Consider the following 20,035-nt stretch of genomic DNA (forward strand, 5'->3'; position numbering starts at 1 on the left):
CACTCTGCTCTGTCTACCTCTCCCCTCCCTTCCTCTCACAACTGGCTTATTTTTAATAGAAGACGTTTTTAAGTACCTGTCTGCTATGCATCTGTCGTCTGGGCAGGAAAACACAGGCTCATTTGTTGAATCATCAAGACAGCTCCACCCCCCCCCCCCGCAGCCCCATGGAAAAAGGCTCCAAATCGTCTACAGATCTCTTGTCTGTTTCCTTCCCTCACAGTGTCTCCCAGACCCCATTAAGTGGTTGGTTGTAGAATAAGAATATGGGCTGTATTGTTCCATCTCTCGTGGCTTCCCACCCACCACGTGCTGGGCACACGCTCCAACCCAAAACCTCTGATGATTTCCACACATCCCTGTGCTGCTCTCATATGACAAACAGAGGCACTCACAGATGAAGTGACATCCATCGGTCCCATAACCAATCAGGGACAGAACAGAGATTTAAACCTAAGTGTTTTGACCCTCAGTCCCGTGTTCACTCCATTATTCCATGAACTCTCCCCTCGACAACCTCCAACCCCCCACACCCTCCTCCAGGAAATCACTGGATGGTTTGATCAATTAGCATGGGCCAACTGATGTTGTCAAATAGCAAACTTTTAGATTTAAAAAAGTCAAGAGATTCTTTAGGTCCCTGAAGACACATATGCAGCCGCTGATCGAAAACTCTCCCACTTTTTCCCTCTAGCGTGAATTTATCCGGCAACTTTTTTCCAGCCCCTCTACAGAGCCATTTACAAATTCCCGCTTGCAAGGCTGCTGAAGGATGAAATGTACCAATACGGTCTCTGCGACAGACTGCTGTGCGCTTTCAAAACACAGACACAACACCAGTGAGTATGTGTGTGTATTATATTTCTCAGCGGAACATCCTCAGAAGCCAGGGACATTAGTTTTCCACCCCAGCATGCAGGCTTTGTGGTCCTGGGAGCTTGTGGGAGGGCAAAGTCCTGCAGAGAGGCCATTGTTTTCCTTGCCTTTGCTGATAGCATGAGATCAGCTCAGTGATGATGGCAGATCTCCAAGACCAAGAAAAGAGCCACTGGGGGTACAGTAATGGGAAGCAGTAAATTGTTGAAGATATTTGTAATCTAACCAATAGAAGTCGTGCCTTTTCTGGGAAACTGAAGTACGAAATGCTTGAGTGCCTGATGGGTTCTGAGGCCTCGGTAAGTGTGTGGGGGTGGGTGCCAGGACCGAACCAATCATTGTGACCACAAGCCACCTCAATCCATATCTGAGATCCCCAGTGAGAATGACTGGAAAGATTCCACGGTATGGCAACGCTAAAGCAACTCGGATTAGGGAGGCGGGGAATGCCCACCCTCAGTGCTCTCCAGGGGTCATCCGTTACAACACAACCTGTTGTCAAATGCTGATACAGGCGCTTTACAGAAGTCATGCCAGATAATCCACACCACAACACGAACGGGGCAGGTGCTCATATGCCCCTGCTTTAAAGATGGAGAAGGTGAGATCCAGGGAAGTCAAGATCATGCATCAATTAAGGCGGGGGGGGGGGCAAAATCCACACAGTTTCGTCTGACTCCAAAGCACATCCTCTTAACTATCCCTCTCTGTTGCCATCAAAGCTCTTGGGCACCAATTACACCAGGCATCCCTAAGTAGACGTCACCTGTCACTCATTAATTCATTCAACGCTCCACAACACCTAGTGAGTATCTACACTGTGCCAGGCCTTTTGCTGGGCACCGAGGCTTCCCTGATGAGAGAGCTGTGAACCATGACTTCATGGAACTTGGAATCTGCTGGGTGACCGCCAGGGTTGACACTTAAGTTGGGTAGTTTGGGTCCTGCACAAAGGCTCTTGGCCCAAGTAAAAACTAAAACTCAGCTCGCATTCCACTAGGCTCTGTGCCCACATCTTCTGTATCCTCCAGAAGAAGCAATTATAGAACTTTTCCCAAAGCATAACGTGGGCTATGGGGAAGTCCCCACCTCCCCTGCACTTTTCAGGCTAATGTCACCCTGAAAGATCCCCATGACAACCTGCAGTGTCCAGGGAACGTGAACCTGTACCAGGGCAGATTCTGGACAGTAAGAGGTCAAGAGCAAAATCAAGAAAGTGTAGTTTGGTCCATTTGAGCTCAACCAATGAGGTCCACATCCACTTTCAGGGAATCTTGGCCAATCAACCAGGATTCAAACTAATCCCCTCCCCCCTCCTGCCCCTGCCAAGAAAAGTATGGGAATGAGTAAACCTTCTTGCAATTCCCAAAGAGAGTAGCCCCCATCTCAGCCAAGGGCTGAGCCCTTCCTTTGCCCTGGACCTTCAGGCCTTCTCTCCAAAAATGTCATACCCCAGGGCAGCTGAAAGGAAGGCTTCCAGAGATACTGCACAGAACAAGTGAGGAGAAAAGTCAAGGTGACCTCAAACCCAAAGTCCATTATCCCTGTGAACAGAAACAGAGACTAAAGGAAAAGTTCTTCGGGAAGAAGAATGAGTTTTCTGTGTGTGTAACTTTCAGATTATAATTGTATAATGGCTCATCTTTATGAAGCCTTCGTGTATGAGGCACATTGTGTAATTCCTATGAAAACCCTGGTATGATTCCTTTGTGATAGATGAGGAAGTTGATAAGCAGAGAAAGCAAATAATTTGGCCGAGATCACATAGTTAGGAAGCCGCAGCGGTAGGAGATGGTAAATGAGGGTCCACTTGACTCAACAGTCATGTGATTAACTTGCCTTCCGGCTTTGAGAGGGATGTCCTCAGCTCTAAGATCAAGATAAAGGAGGTGAGATAAAGGGAATGTGGCTAATACGCAGTGAGGCAGGTGGAGAGAAGGGAAGGAAGAAAAGCAAAGGTAGCAGAGGGCGGGCCCTAATGACTCCTCTTGGGTGATAAAGAGGGACAGTTAGTACAACTCCCTATAAATGGAGTTTATGGGTATCTGCAACCAGAGGGGAAAATGTCCCAGCCGGGAAGAACCTTTGTGTTCTCACCCAGCCCCTCCTGTACAGCTGAGGAAACAGAAGCCCCGAGACAGCTAGTGGCTTCCCATGGGTCCCCGGGACGTTCTAGAAGCTGAGCCGTGGCCAAGCCCCGGCTCTCCTGGCTTTCAGGCCTAATAATTCCGCCACCCGTGTAATCGCTAAGATTAGTATCACCAGGGCCCATGGTGCTGTAAACAGCTGTGGTCACCCACCGTCCAGTTATTTTAGCACATGGCACCCTGACACCCATCGTTGTGTGGCTTAAAGAAAACACTGCCCTGGTCATGCGAGCCTCAGAGGAATGGAAAATTCCAGGTCAGTGAACAACACCCCCTCTAGGTATCCTTCACCAGCCCTGCCTTCGGTGGCTCCCGGGCCCTCCTGTCCCACCAGCGGTTAATATTTCACTTGGGTGAGACTTTAGGGAACAAAGAACACGAAGCTGGCCTTGAGGGGCCAAAGGTAGGCGGCCAGTGGTGCCTGATGCGGCTCATAAATAAGAACAAATGTACTTTGGATAAGAACCGGCCGGCCTCCCGCAGAACAGCTGGGGAGCCTATTCATAGGAAAGCATGTTATTTGTGTCTGCCGGGCATTTGAATTAGCCTCACCTAACTGCGCTGCCTTCCCGGCTGGTGTGAGTCACACTCCTCATTCACAAGCAAGGGGTGGCCAGGGGCAAAGGGGAATTGCTCCTTTGGGCCAGCTGAGGGAGACGCGGGGGGCCAGGACTGGCATTTCCAAGGACACGTCTTTCCCCCGGTGGCAAGGGCTGAGGATCAAGGGAACACATTTGTCCACCAGCCCGATTCTTCTCCGTGTGGGGGGCCGTACCTCCTCAGACCCTCCGTAATTGCCCCTTCGTCCAGGCTCCTGGGCAGACCCAGGAGTCAGTCCCACTGGTGGCTTCGGCTGCCCGACGACATCCTGAGAGCACCATGGGAGGGCAGCTCCCAGATGCCACCTTGCGCCCCCAGCTCCACTGCTCCTTGGCCACCGTATCACCAGCTCACGTGCTGTGGCCTGAAGGACCGAGCCTGTGGGTGACTCATCCCATGCCTGACATGGCCTCCCTGGGAGCCGCCACCCCCCAGTCCTCCTTCCTGCTGTGCAGCTAAGCCTAGCTCTGGCCTGATCCTGATGCAAGACTATGCCAGAAGCAGGGCCCACTCTGGGCCAGAGTAGCCCTGGGAGCCCCAGGCTTGGGCACCCCTCATCCAAGCAGCCCTGAAAGGGGGTTCCCAGGGCCTAGCTGGAGGATCAGCTCCACAGAGGCCCCAAGAGTTCCCATCCATCTCGGACCCAGAGGGAAAACTCCAGCTCTACTCTCAAAACAAGGTGGCATTTGGGGCCCATCGGACTACAAGCGTCAGGAAGGCGTTAGGTCCTCCTTCCCACTGGTGTCTTCCCTTCCCTGCGCTGTGTTCCCCTCTTCCGCTCCCACAGACTTGCAGTCTGGGGGTTGGTCACCCAGAAAATATTCAGGTGCATTTTGAGAGCCCATCCAGCCACGGATGGCTTAGCTGCTCACGGGACCAGGCTGTGCCTGTATCTTTGCATCCCCACACGGCGGTTCGCGGCTGGCACACAAACAAGGACTTCGTGTGCACTCACCACATTTCTGTGACAACTCGACCTTGCTCCGTGCAACAGGGACTTCTTGACTCTGCGTTTCTGCGGGGTCTAGTGCCAGCTCTGACACAGGATGGGGACATAATCAGTGTCATTCGCTTGACTTGTCCCATTTGAGGGAAGATCTTTGTAAATGATTCCACGTCACAACATAACAGACACAGACAAGGCCATCTGATGCATTCGAAACTTAACACGAATGGGCATACGACCCAGGCAGACGCTGTGGATGCGTGGACCTCCTCCAAGAAACTGGTGACCTGTTTAGAAATTATACTTTTTACCATTCTTCGTGAGCGCAGATGATCGCCGAACGGAAGACGTGGGATTTCAGCCGTCTTCCCAGGAGAGGGGATGGGCCTCCTGCTAAATCATCCCTCCTTCCTTTAACATTTGTGGGTGACGACAGTGTACCTACCGACCACTCAAGGAGCACAGACCCAGGAGGACCCTACATGGAGGGCTCCTGGTCTGATGGGGTGAGATCACATTCACAAAGAACTCATTACCCGGGGGTCGGCACTGCTTAGAAGGATGATCTAAGTGCCCTGGGAGTGATAAATCCCTCCCCGGGTCAGGACGGGAGGACGAAGGTAGGAAAGTCCATTTGAGGGATGGACAGATCCAGATGGACAGTAGAGTATCCTAGGCCAGAGGATATTAACAAAGGCATTGGAATTCAGCAGTACGCTGGGAATGTAACTACCATGTCAGGGCATTCACTTCTCTCTAATAAACTCAGCTGGTTTCAAGGACTCTTCCTGGAAATTGATGCCTGGATTCACTTCGCCTACCAGTCCCAGAGTCTAGACGTGGGTGAACGGGTTTCTGGGGAGCAGGGTAGAACTCGTGCCTGGAACCCTGGACCCAGCACAACCAAAGACACCCTCAGGGGCCTGGACGAGAGGCCGTGCCTGACCACATCCCCAGCCCTGACCGGCTAGGTATGGACAGACCCTCTCTAGTTCCCCCTCGTGTGAGTAAGAACCTTATCAGAATAAAAGCTGTAAAAATGCCCAACTTTAACCTTATTAAAGTCACACTGCTCTGGTCTTGGCAACCCTCATAGGGTTTCACAATTCAGCCTCTACAGCTGGAGTCCTTGAATAGCCCAAGGTCTGTCAGGGTCCGTGATGGGTGACTAATGTGATCACGATCAGAGCCAGCCCACCCACATTCTCACCCTCCCCCAGCCCAGCCCCCACCGGGCTCACCGTGGCCTCCCACAATGGCCTCCTGTTTTGGTACAAATGGAAACTGAGAAATTTCCACTATCCTGGACCCCCGGAGGGACATGTGAGCGCGGCCCACAGCACTCACCCACTGACATGGTATTTCCCTCTGGATTAATGAAGCACAGTGGAATTTTTATCTGTTATTGTAATGATTAATATGTCAAATCAATACCACAGGAGAGGCAAACAAGAAAATGACACGAGAGCCAGCATAGGAGGGGGGAAGAGGAAAAGTGGGACGGGAAGAGGGGACACAAAGCAGGAAAGGAAGTGGGAAGAAACAGAAGACAAGGACAGAAAATGGGGGCTGTGTTGGATCAATCCAACAGGTCAAAGCACACTGAGGGGTCTGCTCCTGCCCCCTGGGCCACATTAGGAAGAAGCTGGATAAGTCAGTCCCTAAGGTGAGGTCTCCCGGAAGCAGCTATTAGCAGAAGGTTCTGCTTATGTTATGGGGGTTACGGACCCTTGCAGATTGGAGGAAAGAGATGAGCTTTCTCCGGAGAAAAAACGTGCACAAAGAGAAATTTGGCCAACAGTGTCAGGGAGTTCACTAAGCCCCTAGACCTTCATAAAAAAAAAAAAAAATGACCCTGTGTTCAGATGACGGCGTGTCAGCAGCTGGGACTGTGTCACTTCTATCAGCCCCCCTCTGCAATGGGAGGCCTTCCAGAAACAGCTTTGGGGAGATGACCATTAATGGCAGCAGCCATGTGCACCCCTCTGCTGAGCCTGTCTTGCCCTAAAAGAATGCAATCCTCTCAGCCCACCCTTAGGCCCAGTGCAGCTTCCCAGGGGCCTAGATTTGTGGGGTCCCCTCGCCCACTCCAGGGCATCCAGTCACCTCCGTAGGAAGTGCTGTCCACTCTGTGCGCGGACATCCTCTGAGTCCTCTAGACCAGCACACAGATGGACCGAGGGATGCTGGCCAAACCACCAATGGGGAAAACACTTGGAACACAAATGAGTCCTCCAGAGCCAAGTTTCCCCCTCTCCTGGTGAGTATTTGTATCAGGTCGTAGCATAATGATTTCATATTCTGTAGAATTGAAATCTGGCTTTATGTAAACGTCATTGCCTTTACTGGAATCATCTGTCAGTTTCAACAAGGCTAGACATTTTCTTTCCCGTTTCTTGATCTACATCTGTCAACAGTGCTACGGGCCAGAGTGATTCAGGGTTATAGGCTCCCATGCACGGTCCTGTGGACCGTCACGTACTGTTGTTCTTTCCCTAAAAGCAGAGGGGGGAAATCAGGGTCTATACGCCCTACAAAAGTTAAACTACCTCTGTAATGGGAAAACAGTTCAAAGTTGAACAGTAAACGCTGCTTTGCACACTCAGCAGAGCACGGAATTAGCGACTTCACAGATTTTATTTCCGATTCCACTTTTTAACGTTTTACGTTGAGATAACTATAAATTCAAAGAAAGCCGCAAAACATACACATATGCTAGGATCACAGTAGCCAAAAGGTAGACACAACCCAATTCTCTATTGATGAATGATTGGAGAAACGAAATGTAGTACACGCGTACAATAGAATATGGCCCAGCCTTCAAAAGGAGGGCAATTCTGATAAATACTACAACATGGATGAGCCTTGAGGACATTAGGCTAAGTGAACAAGCCAAACGCAAAAGAAGAAATGTCGTACGACACTATTTACACGAGGGACCTAGACTGGGCAACTCATAGAGACACACAGTAGAAGGATGGTTGTCACTGGCTCTGGCACTGGGCGTGTGGGGAGTTACCATTTGATGGACATGGAATTTCAGTATGGAAAGATCTGGAAATGGATCTGGGGGGTGGTTGGACAACGACGCGAATGCATTTAATGCCACGGCACCACGTAACTACATAAAAGTAGTTTGAAGTATAAATTTTGTTATCTGTGTTCTACCCCCGCTCTCGCCAAATGTACAAGGAAGTCCCACGGACCCTTAACCCAGCCTTTGCAATGGTAACGCCTGTATGACTACAGCACAAGATCAAAGGCAGGAAATGGACCCTGGTGCAATCCAGAGTGAATTCAGACTTAGACTTTACCAGTTTTACAAGCACTCGTCTATGTGTGTGTGTGTGTGTGTGTGTGTGTGTGTGTGTGTGCAGTTCTGCGCAATTTTCTCTCCTGCATAGCCACCGCTGTGTTCAGAGTCCTTCACTGTCCACAGGGCTCCTTTGTGCTACCCCTTTAGAGCCACAGCTGCTCTCTTCCCACCAACCTCTAACTCCTGGCGACCACGAGACTACTCTTCATCTCCATAATTTTTTCATTTCAATAATGTTACATAAGTGAAATCATATGGTATGTGACCTTTTGAGATTCTTTTTTTTTTTCTGCTCAGCATAATTGCCTTGAGACTCATCCAACTGGGTGCCCGTATCTATAGTTAGTTCCTTTTGTTATTGACTAGTATTCCATGATATGGATGCAAAGTTATGATTGTATTCTTGTATGTAATAGTAACTGATAGTTCTTCAATTCTTTGTCCACATTAAGACCACTGGTAAGTAGCCTTGACTCCCACATGGCCTCTATCGGAACTGCCATATCAGAGGCTCACTAGGGTGTCCGAAGTGTCCACCCACATAAGGGTCTTGAGACCACAGACTGTGTTTCCTTAAGGAAAGAGGTCTTATGGGGCAAGCTCTTTGGCCTGCTGTCCTTCACCCGTGGGGACCCAAGTGGACAGACAAGATGATACAATGGGACCACCACCTGTCAACAGAATCAGCACAGTCTCCAGACCCCTCCTTTCCCACTTTAAGTGCTGAGACAGCCTGGGTCCATTGTGGAACGGGCAGCTGGGGCTCCTTTAAAAAGGAAGGTAAGCCAGTGTTCAAAAAATATATATGTATATGATGTTTCCAATTCTTGGAAGGGAGCTTTTATATTTCTGCCACCCTCCTTAGCCTTTGGCTGTTTCCTTGACTGTCCATCCCAATATGACATAAACTCCCAGCCCTTGTGCCTGGCCCAGAGCCCGGCACCCACTGGCACCCCATGAACGTTATGGCAGGTGGTGGTGGTATTGAAGCAGGGGGCCGAGTCAAGGAGGGATTGCAGAAGATCACCAAATCCGGTGAGCAACATGTCATTTCTTTTGATTTCAAAAACCTGCCACCTTGGCTCTTTGACAACAGGTGGGAGTCGGCGAGAAACACTAAAACAGTCCCTTTCTTTTTCCTCCTCACTTGTGGCTCTGACTGTCCTGGCCCCTCCTCCCTCCACACCCACCGTCTGCCTCCCAGACTCTGGGACAGAACTCTGTGTTCTGGGGAGGGTGGGGCGTCTTACCTCGGAGCAAGTGGCCGTGGCCAAGGAGGTGAAAAAGGCATGCTGAGTGGGGGAGAGGCAGTCCAGGGGGCTCTTCAGGCACAGGCATGAAGGAGCAGAACTAAAGTTGCCTAGAAAAACAAACAGGACACAGGTAACTTGCAGCCTTGCCCTCCATTTTTCCCGTCCCCACGTCCACACCTTCACTTCCCAGCCTTCGATTCCTTCCATGGGCAACCTAAGAGTTCACACCTCTAGGTAACTGATGGGGGCAAAGATAGTCATGCCCCAACATACCTAAAACTGCCTTGAGGCCCCAGATCCCGGGACAGTTCCCAGCTGCTTGGCTTCCGCCACACAGAAGAATAAGGGGAAGGTGGCTGGAACTAAGCTAGGGAGGACACAATCGCCGACATGGGCTCTTTGAAAAGAACAAAGGTGGTTTAAACCCAAGGGGTTGGCCCACCTTCAAGATTCCGAAGGTGACCGCTCATAGAGGGGCAAGGCACGCCAGCTTCCGCGAGAGTCGTTTCACAGCTCAACAAAGGGTCGGTGAAGAGCTGACAGCCGCGTCTCTATGGAACCGTTAAGATTCCTCTAGCCCTGGCGATGGGGTCGAGGCCCTTCTCTGATGCCAGGAAAGACTCCCTATCCCTCAAAGCTTTGGAGATTTGGAGATACCCGTGTCTTCATAAGCAGAGTTGCCGTGCCTTCTATCTAGGATTTGGTTTACCTGGGAAACTCCATGTCACAAACTCAGCATTTCTTCAATAAACTCCATATTCATGGACCATTATCTGGTGGCTACAAATAGCCCAGACTCCTGGTCTTTGTTCCTTAAGGTGGAAGATAGCGCCCACGCATATAAATCACCAAGTGCTAAGACCCTCTACTGAGATCATAGGGTTAATGTAGGCTCCAGTACATCCAAATGTTGGCTGGAAGGCGGGAGTCAGCAGGATTTCACCTGCATGGTCAATTTTTACCTAGAAGAGGGCTATGCCTGCATTAATTTGTGACTAATGGAATGTAAATACGAACTCACTAAGTGATGGATTGTAACATGAGGAGTGGTGAGTTATTCAAGAATCTGAGACACAAAGCTCATGAGAGGTCTATATTTCTTTTTTTTTAATTTTTAAAAAATTTGTTTAATGTCTATTTATGTTTGAGAGACAGAGTGTGAGCGGGGGAGGGGCAGAGAGAGGGAGACACAGAATCCAAAGCAGGCTCCAGGCTCTGAGCTGTCAGCACAGAGCCCGACGCGGGGCTCGAACACACAAGTGGTGAGATCATGACCTGAGCTGAGGCTCAACCGACTGAGCCACCCAGGCACCCTGAGAGGTCTATATTTCTAAGCACCAACAACTCCTTCCTAACAGGATGACCAGAGAAGAGTCGATTCCTGCCACAGTGAAAGTGTTCTTATGTCCACACCTGCTCTCCAGTGGATGATATGATTCCTTCTCATCCTTCAGAGGGGCAAAGATTCAACCTGACCCTCTCACATGGCTTCTGGGGCCAGCCCCCCTGAGCCAGATCCCACTACTATTCTCACCCACACAGAGGGGAGGGCCGAGTGGAGACTCGGAGGCAAGAAAGAGCATGGCGTCTCTACAGGCTGGAGGAAGGCCAGGGTGAGCACCACAGTAAGTGCTGGGCACGACAGCACAGGATAAGGTTGTGGAGTCAGTGACAACCCACCTGTGCAGAACTTAGGAGCCACAGGGAGAGGTCTGCTCTTTTTCCCAAAGTCCAGAGCAGGGAAGAGAGTTTGCAAATTGCTTATATTGGTTTAAGCAAAGATCTCTCCCTGATTCAAGCCACATTGCAGGTGAGTGTTTGCTGAGCCTGACTCTTCTGAGCTAAGCCCTCGGCCAAGAAGGGAAACTTCCAAGGATGGGACAGTGACATAAGCAGGCAAGCCACGTCGCAATGGGGCTTGCGCTACAGGAGAAGGGAACACAGGCTGAGGGATCCTCTGGACAGCTTCCGCCCTGCTGGTGGCTCTGAAGAGGCTCCCATCCGCCTCACCCCTCCTCTGGCCTGCCTCTTCACCACCCCTGCCACCTTTCCCCATAAGCATCCCCACCCTGCCCGGGAACATGGAGTTCTCTGCTGTGGGACTCCGGGAGGGCCCCGGACTGCAAGGTTGTGCAGACGGGTGGCGGGTGTGATGGCAGGAGAGCGGGAGGGAGGCCGAAGATGGAAAGTGAGGGGGAGAAGGCGGACTGCTCCAGAGTTTCCCCCTTACATATTCTGGCCCTTACCTGCGACCAAAACCAAAAGGAGCACGTTTGGCAAATGAATGAAATCCAATCCTACCTGTTGGATTTGGTCAGGCCCGTGATCCCACGTGACTTGTGCTTGGCACCCCCCCCCCCAACTGCCTCCTTCAGCACAGCCATCAGCAGCATCCACGCAGAAAGCGCCTACTGTGTGCCAGGAGGCCACTCCGACTATGAGGACAGTAGATGGCTCCCAGGACGGGGGGTTCCCAGGACCTGGGTCTCTCATTGCTATAGCCAGGATGATCCCAGGTAAGCCCCTTAGAACTCTCACTATCCCAGTAGGGGCTGACCCTCCAGTAGAATCCAGTCAACAAAATAAGGAGCATTGCAGGCTTGTGGGTAGGGGTAGCAGGGAGGAGTAAAGAGCTTCCCTTCTCCAAACTGGAAACACATCCTTGGCACTTGGCTCGGTTCTTGAAAGGCCCGGGGGCCTGTTTGCCCGGTGCCGCCCCAGGCGGGGCCTAAGCCCTGAGGATGGGCGGGCGGGCAGGAGCTGGGACGGCTGTCTCTTGTTTGCTAAGGTTGCTTTCATTAGATCAAGCTGCGGGAGCTCGTCCACTGGCTCTGTAGGCGCGGGTCAGCTAAGGACAGGCCGATTAGCTTGCCCCTCTGGGCCTTTCTCTTCGTGACACCGCCTCTGGCCCAGAACAAAGGCCCCTCACTTTGCTCAGCCGCGGGTGTTGAACGCGAGCGTGCTGCCACCTGCTGGCCGCAGGAGCTGTTTTCAGGTGGTGAGGGATGGGCGGGGCCTCGGGACCCATAGTGACGGGTGAGCCCCCGACCGCCCGGAGCACAGGCCCCAGCCCTGCCTCCCAGAGCGCCCTGGGCCAGACCTCTAGTGGGGAGCAGGCGGGGACCCCCTCAAAGGCCCACCTGGAAGAGCACCAGAAGTTTCCAGGGCCTGCCCTTGATGCCACCTGTGTTCTTCAAATGCCCAGCTAGCAGGAGGACCCTTTTAGCTCTAATGCAATCCTCCGGGCCCCAGTGCTGGGCTGGAACCGACTGATGAGAGCCGATTATTACATATTCAGGGCTCTTACAAGCCGCAGTGACAGCTTCAGATCGGTCACGGTGGGAGCATTTTCACCACGGACATTTGGCAAATGTTACAAATTAGAGGTCTCTCCATCCCACTGCTCCCCGCGGAAAGCCCCTCTCTAACTCCAAATACAGTAACCCGGGACGGGGAAGGTAGCCTGCAAGCAGGGATTTTCTCAAACCACCAAGGATGGAATCGATGTCACCGAGAAGAGATACATTCCTGGAAAAGGGAGTTTGTGGGGAAGAAGTTTTTTTTAACCCCCCTAGAACAGCCGATACCCCAGGTCAAGGGCCCTGCATCAGAAACAGCTGGGTTCGGGCCACAGCGCTTGGGCTCGCTAAACTGTGTGACCGCGAGCCTCACATCTCAATGCCCAGTTTCCCTGTCTGCAGGTGCGGTTAATAGTAACATCTGTCTCCAATGGAATCGTCAGGCGATGCATTTAAATCTTAGAGCGTTGCCCGGCACAGAGGAAGCACTCCATCTATGTTAACCGCGACCAGTTATTGATTAGAACCCCACAACCTCAGCAGGGAGGGAGCTGATCTTCCTATCTTCCTCCTAAGACCAGTTTCACCTTTAGGTGCCCTTCCCAGGGCTGGGAGGCGGGGATTGGCTCCTCTGTCCTCCCCAGCAGCTACGCTTTGACCTGAGCTTCCTCTGGGCTCCTCACGTGTGCCTCTCCCCTGCGATCAGTACAACGAACAAAGTATCCCCTAGAACACAGAGAGTCATACGGTGACTCCCTGAATGCACAAGCGTTAAGGATGTCAGCGGTAGACACCCGCAGAAGCCAAAGGTGTTCTGGAGAGGAGTTCCTGGCCGGCTAAGGTGTCCAGTAGGTGGATGATCCCCATACCCGAATATGGGGATTAGGAGGTACAAACTTCCAGTTACAAAATAAATAAGTCGGACGCACGCACAAAAGATATCCACTATGTAAGTACAGAAAAGGCAGGACTCAAATCTGATTGTAACTACAAGACCTAAATCCTCTTAAAGTCGTATTGCCTTCTAACCAGCAGGAAAACTATTTCCCAAGAGTCTGACACTTCTGATTACAAATTGACTAACCAGATGAAGTCATGTGATGCATGACTGACGGATTATTAGGTCTAAGAGAGTTAGAGAGCGTCTTTGTTCAGAGTGGGGGGTAGGAGGCATGCGTCTGGCTGAAAATTAGGGGCGCTGTTGGTAAAACAGCGGAGGGAGAGCCCACAGTCACTGCCACCGTAGTGGCCTTCCTGAAGCTGTTCGCTTCTTGACCTCCGGGCACTTCGGGCTGACCCTCCACGCCCCCGGGATGATCTGTCACGGGAGTCCAGGCTGGGCAGGTGGCTGGATTTCCCCTGCAGCATTCTCTCTGCCTCAGTGTGACTTTGACCCCCACATCCCATCAGGCACAGAGTGCCACTCCTTGCCTCTACGGCACCTTTCCACAGTCTCCCTCCTTTCCAACCCTGGTCTCACTGCAGCTCAGACGGCTACACCCACCGATCCGGGTTATCAAAATAATCCCCTCGTTGTTCCTTCTGCCCCCATCTGGCTCCTCTTTCAGTCCATTCCGCTGGCAGATTCCTCTCCTGGGTACAAGTCTCACCAAGACACATCCCTGCTCAAGAATGCCCATGATGTCCCATGTCCCGTCCCAAAGTTCAAATTCCTTGGCGTTCTGCAGACTTTCTATGAATCGGCCTTTGCCTGGGCGTCTAAGCTCGTCTCCCTCGTATGCTTGAAGCTCCAGCAAGACAGGGCTGTTTGCTATTCCTGAGGACTTGTGCTCCTCGGCCACTGTGTTTACTCGCGCACTTGCATCAGTTGGCATGCTCTTCCGGCCTCAGGCGGTCCCCGTCCTGCCCCTCTTGTAGATCTCAGGTCAGAGTCTTCCTCCTCCAGGAAGCCTGACCCCAGCTGGGACTGCTCTTATCACCCCCCACCCCCACCACTCCTCAAGTGTTGTCACAGTGCTGTGTGCTTCCGTTGGGCTTGGACACAAGCACCTGCTAGGATGTCACCTTCCGCGGGGTTGGGGCCATGCTTGCTTTGCTCATCTTGGTTCCCCCGACAGCGACTAGCATTAGCACCTGCTATGGCAGCGACACTGATGTTTGTAGACTGACTTGCAGAGTTGAGCTAGTGTCCCACGGGAGCCGGGTGTGAATTTGAACAGCTCACGGAATGATCTGTGAGCCCTCAGCAAGTCAGAAAGCCGGGTGACCGTTGACCCCCACCCTGGGAGCAAACATTTGGGCTCCGCTGCAATATACAAATGTAGGTCCAGAGCTTCCATGAAGGAGGAGCCCCTTCTGCCCTACTGGGCTTGTGTTTGCGGGGTGATACACGGGACTGGTAAGGATAGAGGCCAGGCCCCTTTCCTTTTTTTGTTAAAGCTCAAAGTACGAGTAGCCATGAAAACAAAAGCCTCTGGGTGGGTGGGGGAGGGTGTTTAAAGGAAACTTTAAATTATCTAGACAAACCATCCATCGTTCGGCTGAGGAACCTCAGTCCCAGACAAGCAAGGGGAGGGGGGGAGGGTCTGCCCAAGGTCACATGGCCAGAGTGGAGGGTGGCACGGAGACTGTCCTGACTCCCAGCCTGCTGTTTTCCGGCCCGGCCCCGCGAGCGGCGCGGGTTAAACACACCATCGCTCCCAAGCTCACATCGCGTTTGGGGAAACACGAGGGTCATGGAGGTTACACGTAGATTTGTGTGTTTGCTTTAAGCTTGCCATCTTGAAATGACTTGATGTTTATACAGCCAAACAGGGAAAGACCTGCATTCGATTTTCAAAGTTTAAATTCTAGACGTCATCCCAGCAGTTATTTCGATTGTCCCCGTCTCTGTTCGTTGTCACCTTTTTCCCTTGGGGAAGTATCAACATGCCTCTTCTGATCTTGTGCTGGGGCTGAGATGTCTCACTGGGATCACCCACTCTCCCTCCAGTGTGGAACCGGCCAGGTTTTATTGCAATAGATAAGACTTCGGACCTCGGGCTACTGAAAGGCCCTTTGTTTGTGGATTACAAGGGGGTCACTCAGTTTATCTCCTTCATTATGCGACCCTGCTTTTTTTTTTTTTTTTTTTTTTTGAGTGGCAAGGTTAAGGCCCCGGGGCAAAATGTTGATGGAAAGGAACATTAAGCACCAAGTTGTACTGTGTTTGTGTTCATTCCCACCCATTTCACCTCCCTGAGCTGGTGAAGGTTACAACGACAGTCCAATTCTCTAGTGACTCACTCCAGGAAAAGGACATGTGACACGAACCTGGCTCTCATGGGACTGCTTGCCAGCGGTGCCATGACAGAGATGGTATTGTTCGGGGAAGATTCAGGAAGTCAAACATCCGGAGACAAGCATGCATGGTCAACTCACCCCACAGGCTGCAAGAGAACATTTTTTCCCCACTGATCAATCTGTGTATTTACCCCTGCAAGGGCAGTCGGAGGACTTCTGGGATATTTACTCCCCTTCAGTCTCAAATTTGGCCTTCTCTACAGGCCAGGAGGGGAAGGGACGAGCATTCCTGAGACCCGCTAAGTACTGGGTGCTTTGCCCACTGTCGGTGTCAGTTCCGGTCTCCCGACTTGGAGATAAACATTATTCCCTTTTCCAATTTACAGAAGAGGAAACTTAGGCACGTGGAATTTAAGGAGTTTGGCCAGGCCCAGCCAGCTATCACCCAGGTCTCAAACCTGAAGTGTACGTCCAACGTCAGCAAATGTCCCCCTTCCCACGCTGGCGCCCCTCCCTCTGAGACCAGCGCCACCTGGTGGCAACTGGTGGCAGGATGCTTCTGCAAGCTTGGTCTCTCCCCAGCCTCCCTAACACATCCTGTGTTCTCACTTCGTCCTCTCCATCTAGACACCCTTCAACGCCTTCGCAATAGCCATTTTCCTGTGAAGACTTCCTAAACAGGCAATCCCAGGAGATCCCTTTTTCTCTCGCGTGACTCTGTCTGTGCCCTTGCTTAGCCCTCACAGAATATAGCTCAGCCCACACAGACTCGCAGGTGCACATGTAAACTTCCAGCGGTACAGTAACTCGAGGACACGGACGACGACGTCTCGAGCCCCAAGAATACTTCACATAACAAATAATACCAAGCAGTAGCTGGTGAACACGTACTGAATGATTAGCTGATGGATTTTCAGGGAACGGCTCTGTGAGTCTCTGATTCTTTTTAGTAGAGAAGTGTGGAAAACTCAGACGGGTGGTTGCTCTCTCTCCCTGGTCAAGGCTCGCCATTGCACCTCACTCTGTAATGCTCCCCCCATCTTTCTGTGGGTTTCAAGGGAGACAACATTGCCCTGCACTAAATTCATGCCTTCAGCCACCCCTCTGTCAGTGCTGGCAGGGGAGAGAACACCCTGCCTGCTGTGCCCAGGAGGCCTTCTGGCAGCCTTACCTGTTCCCTTAATCTTTTCCCAAGTCTGGGTCCTCACTCCCAGCACCTCCCCAGGGCCTTAGTGATGATGGCCTAACCCTGTTGGCCACCCGCAACACCTCGAATCTCCTGGAGGGACACATCTGCCCAGATCTCACTCTTTTCCCTTAACTTACTGCCTTTCCTCTCTGAGTGGGCTGTTTCCACTTCTTTGAGAAGAACGAAGATGTCAGGGCACCCACATTGGCATGGCCTGTTTGCTCTCGACTTCATCCATCTTGCCACCCTGCGGTCTCTGGGTCATTTGGGGGTCTCCCCAGCATGGCCCCTCTAGGCAGCTTGCCTTCCTCCCCAAGGCTGCCTCCCGCCACACCCAGGGTGTGGAGAAAGCTCTGCAGGTGCCTCCAGAGCCACCTTCCCCCAGACCTGGGTGTGCTTGTCCGCAGGTGGATGCCAGCCTGCACCCCATGGGTCTGAGCATGGCCTGCTCGTCTCCCCAGGCAGCTGGGAGGGCCCCAAGCCACCATCACTTCTTACCTTGATTCCAGATGCCTGGCCCTGTGACTGCCACATAGTAATCGATGTTAACCGAAGGCAGAGACGAATGGCAGATGAGCACATGGTCTTGATTCCACTCTATGAAAACACTCAGCACATCCAATCAACCTGACGTTTGCAGGTGAGTCACTGAGAGTCAGCCTCTGCACTAGACAGAACTTGAGAACAAGGACTAGAGGAAGCATTGCATCTGGAGGTCATGAAGTCCGTCCGCCTCCTCTACAAGATGAGGACCAGGACAGGCAAGGGGCTTGCCCTCGGCCATGCAGGGCTGTAAAGAGCAGACTCAGGTTGGCCTGACTGCCTGACAAAGGCACTGTGTCGGTCACGCCTTCAGAACAATATGATGCTTCTCTCCTGAGATACCTGGTAACTCAGACTTACTCTTCCTCCAGTTGTTTCTAATTAGTAAGGCTTGGGCTTGGGTTACTAACTCCTAAGGAGCGTGGGTGAGTCCTCCTTGAGAGAATTCACGCACACACGTCTGCACACGCAGGAGAGCTGGGATCCTGTGAGGTGCCGCCGTGCAGCAAGCATCTGGACTATGTGCAAGATAGAGAGGACACGTCGAAGGCATCCCCTTTCCAGCTACGAACCCAGCATTGTGCATGCTTGTCCCTGTGATGGCCCTCAGCCTGCTGGCTGACGGAGGCTGCCCTGGCTGTGCTTGCCGGCATCATTCTTGTCGAACGTACTAGATGGCTACTGTTGTGTTCAGCAAACAGCCGGTGCTTCATGCCAAATGTAGTCCTTGCTCATCCCTGTTCCATTTATCTTCCAGTCTGTACCTTTTCTTTATTAGCAGGGGCACTTGCTGGGCAACGAGATCTCTGTCGCGTAGCAGTTTCGTGTGTGCCTTCTATTCGTAACCCACCTGGAGTCAGAGTCAGGTCTCTGAGACAGAACAGTTGGTTGCTATGGAAATGTACCACCCCAGGCAGCAGGCCTGAACTCCAGATGGGCAGGGGTGATGGGGGCAAGAGGAGGTGTTGCAATATCGTGAGTCTGACTTTTTAGAGTACTGACTGGTTTCTCTGGGCCAGCTTGGTCCCTCTGCTCCTTTTCCTCAAAACAGTGTGTGTGTGTGTGTGTGTGTGTGTAAGAGAGAGAGAGAGGGAGGGAAAGAGAGACCTCACTTATCCACACCCCTGCCCGCCACCACTAATGGCCCCACCCAAATATGGAGACCTTCCCCTACTTTCTCTCAGCTGCCTCCACCTCCGGTGTAGAGCTTGCCTCCTGGGTTAACCACACCCACCCCCAATCCTTTCTCCAGTCAAACCCACACCCACCCCATGCTTCATGAGTTTGCTCTTAATTCATTTGAGTGGAATCACTTGCTTTGTTTCTCTCCTTGTGATGTTTGTTTCCCCCTTAATCAGGCTCATTTACTGTATCTTCCTGACAGTATCCCAGGCCCCACGAGAGCACAGCTGGGCCAGCTCGTTGTCCCTCATGCAGCTCCCGGGTTGGGCTCCCCTGACCACAGGTCCCTGGTGGATGCTGCTCCCCGGCGCTGAGATGCCCGACTCAGCCCCCAGCCTGTCCAGCTAAACTTAGTCTCATTTCTTGAGATCAGTAAGTCTGGGGCGATAGGCAAATTGGACAGCTCTGGATATCATTTTGAACCTGTGCCAATGCACTAAAAGGAAAAAAACTCTAAAGCTCCAGTTGTATAAAATAACCCTCCGATGATAAGAGAAAAATGAGAAGAGAGTGCTTTGTTATTTAGAAGTGTTTAATTGTTGTAGTTATTAAACCGTGTGTATGTTTCAAAGTGGTTTTAATTTTTGTTTTGTTTTGTTTTGTGTTTTCTTCGCCCCCCTTGCCTGTCAGCTGGGACAAATCTAGGGAAATATGTACCTCCAGGGAGGGCCCATGACCCCCGTAGGCTAACATGGCCTCCGTATTTTCACGTGAAGGGCTGTGCATGACTGCCCAACCTAATGGCAGCTACTTGTGGCTGGGAGAAACTAGATCTCTTCCAGAGTGCTTTTGAGGCCAAGGTTAAGCCTACCAACACAAGGTGTGGGTTGGGGGCCTTCCCTGTATCCAGAACCTGGGGGTGCAGCACTGGGGGACACCCCCTCACTGTGTGTGGTTGTAGGCAAACAGAGCTGAGCGGGACCCCATGGAGAAGGAAGCAATGTTGGGTTTTGGTGGCCTAGCCACCGTTCCCTGGGATCTGTCCTCCAGTCCCCTGAGGTGAGGCTACACTGAGAGAGGCATCCCACTCGGGGAAGAAAGGGGCTGAAGTCAAGGTGTCTCCAGGGTGGAATCGACATTGGAGAAGGTCTGGAAGAACGCCCTCCCCAGGCAGAGCTGCCCAGAGGATACCAGGGGCCCAGGGGCAGAGAGCTCAACTCCCCCCACACTGAGCCCAGGGCTTCGTTCACTCGTGAAAGGGGCGCAGTGCCTGGAGAGCACGACAAAATAGAGAGCGGTTCTGGTGTGGGGACAGCAGTGGGCTCACATGCCCAGTGACAGGAAAAGACCTGCATGAGGGAGGGGCTTGCCTTCTCCCATCCTGATGCCCGAGGGTGTCCTCGCCAGGCCAAAGCCCAAGACGAACACCAAGCCTGGAGCCCAGCCCCCCAGGCAGGAGGGCCAGGGAAGAGTCAGCTCTGGTCCACTGTAGCTGGGAGAA

At 52.1% G+C, this 20,035-nt stretch overlaps 2 long non-coding RNA genes across 2 annotated transcripts in view; one reads left to right on the plus strand and one right to left on the minus strand.

Moving 5' to 3' along the window:
- The window catches only part of LOC122480995, a 29,923-nt gene extending 19,883 nt beyond the window's left edge, over window positions 1–10,040 (minus strand). Inside the window, exons 1-2 of the long non-coding RNA XR_006296724.1 lie at window positions 9,848–10,040; window positions 9,136–9,245 (exon numbers count right to left, since the gene is read on the minus strand). This is a non-coding gene — a long non-coding RNA (uncharacterized LOC122480995). The remainder of the gene's footprint in view (window positions 1–9,135; window positions 9,246–9,847) is intronic.
- A 5,507-nt stretch (window positions 10,041–15,547) lies between these two features.
- Window positions 15,548–18,138, plus strand: LOC122480996. Its single transcript, XR_006296725.1, has 2 exons — window positions 15,548–17,509; window positions 17,885–18,138. It is a non-coding gene; the product is annotated as an uncharacterized LOC122480996 (long non-coding RNA).
- The last annotated feature ends 1,897 nt before the right edge of the window (window positions 18,139–20,035 follow it).

Source organism: Prionailurus bengalensis, chromosome C1 (assembly GCF_016509475.1).
Source record: "Prionailurus bengalensis isolate Pbe53 chromosome C1, Fcat_Pben_1.1_paternal_pri, whole genome shotgun sequence".
Lineage (NCBI taxonomy): Eukaryota > Metazoa > Chordata > Mammalia > Carnivora > Felidae > Prionailurus > Prionailurus bengalensis.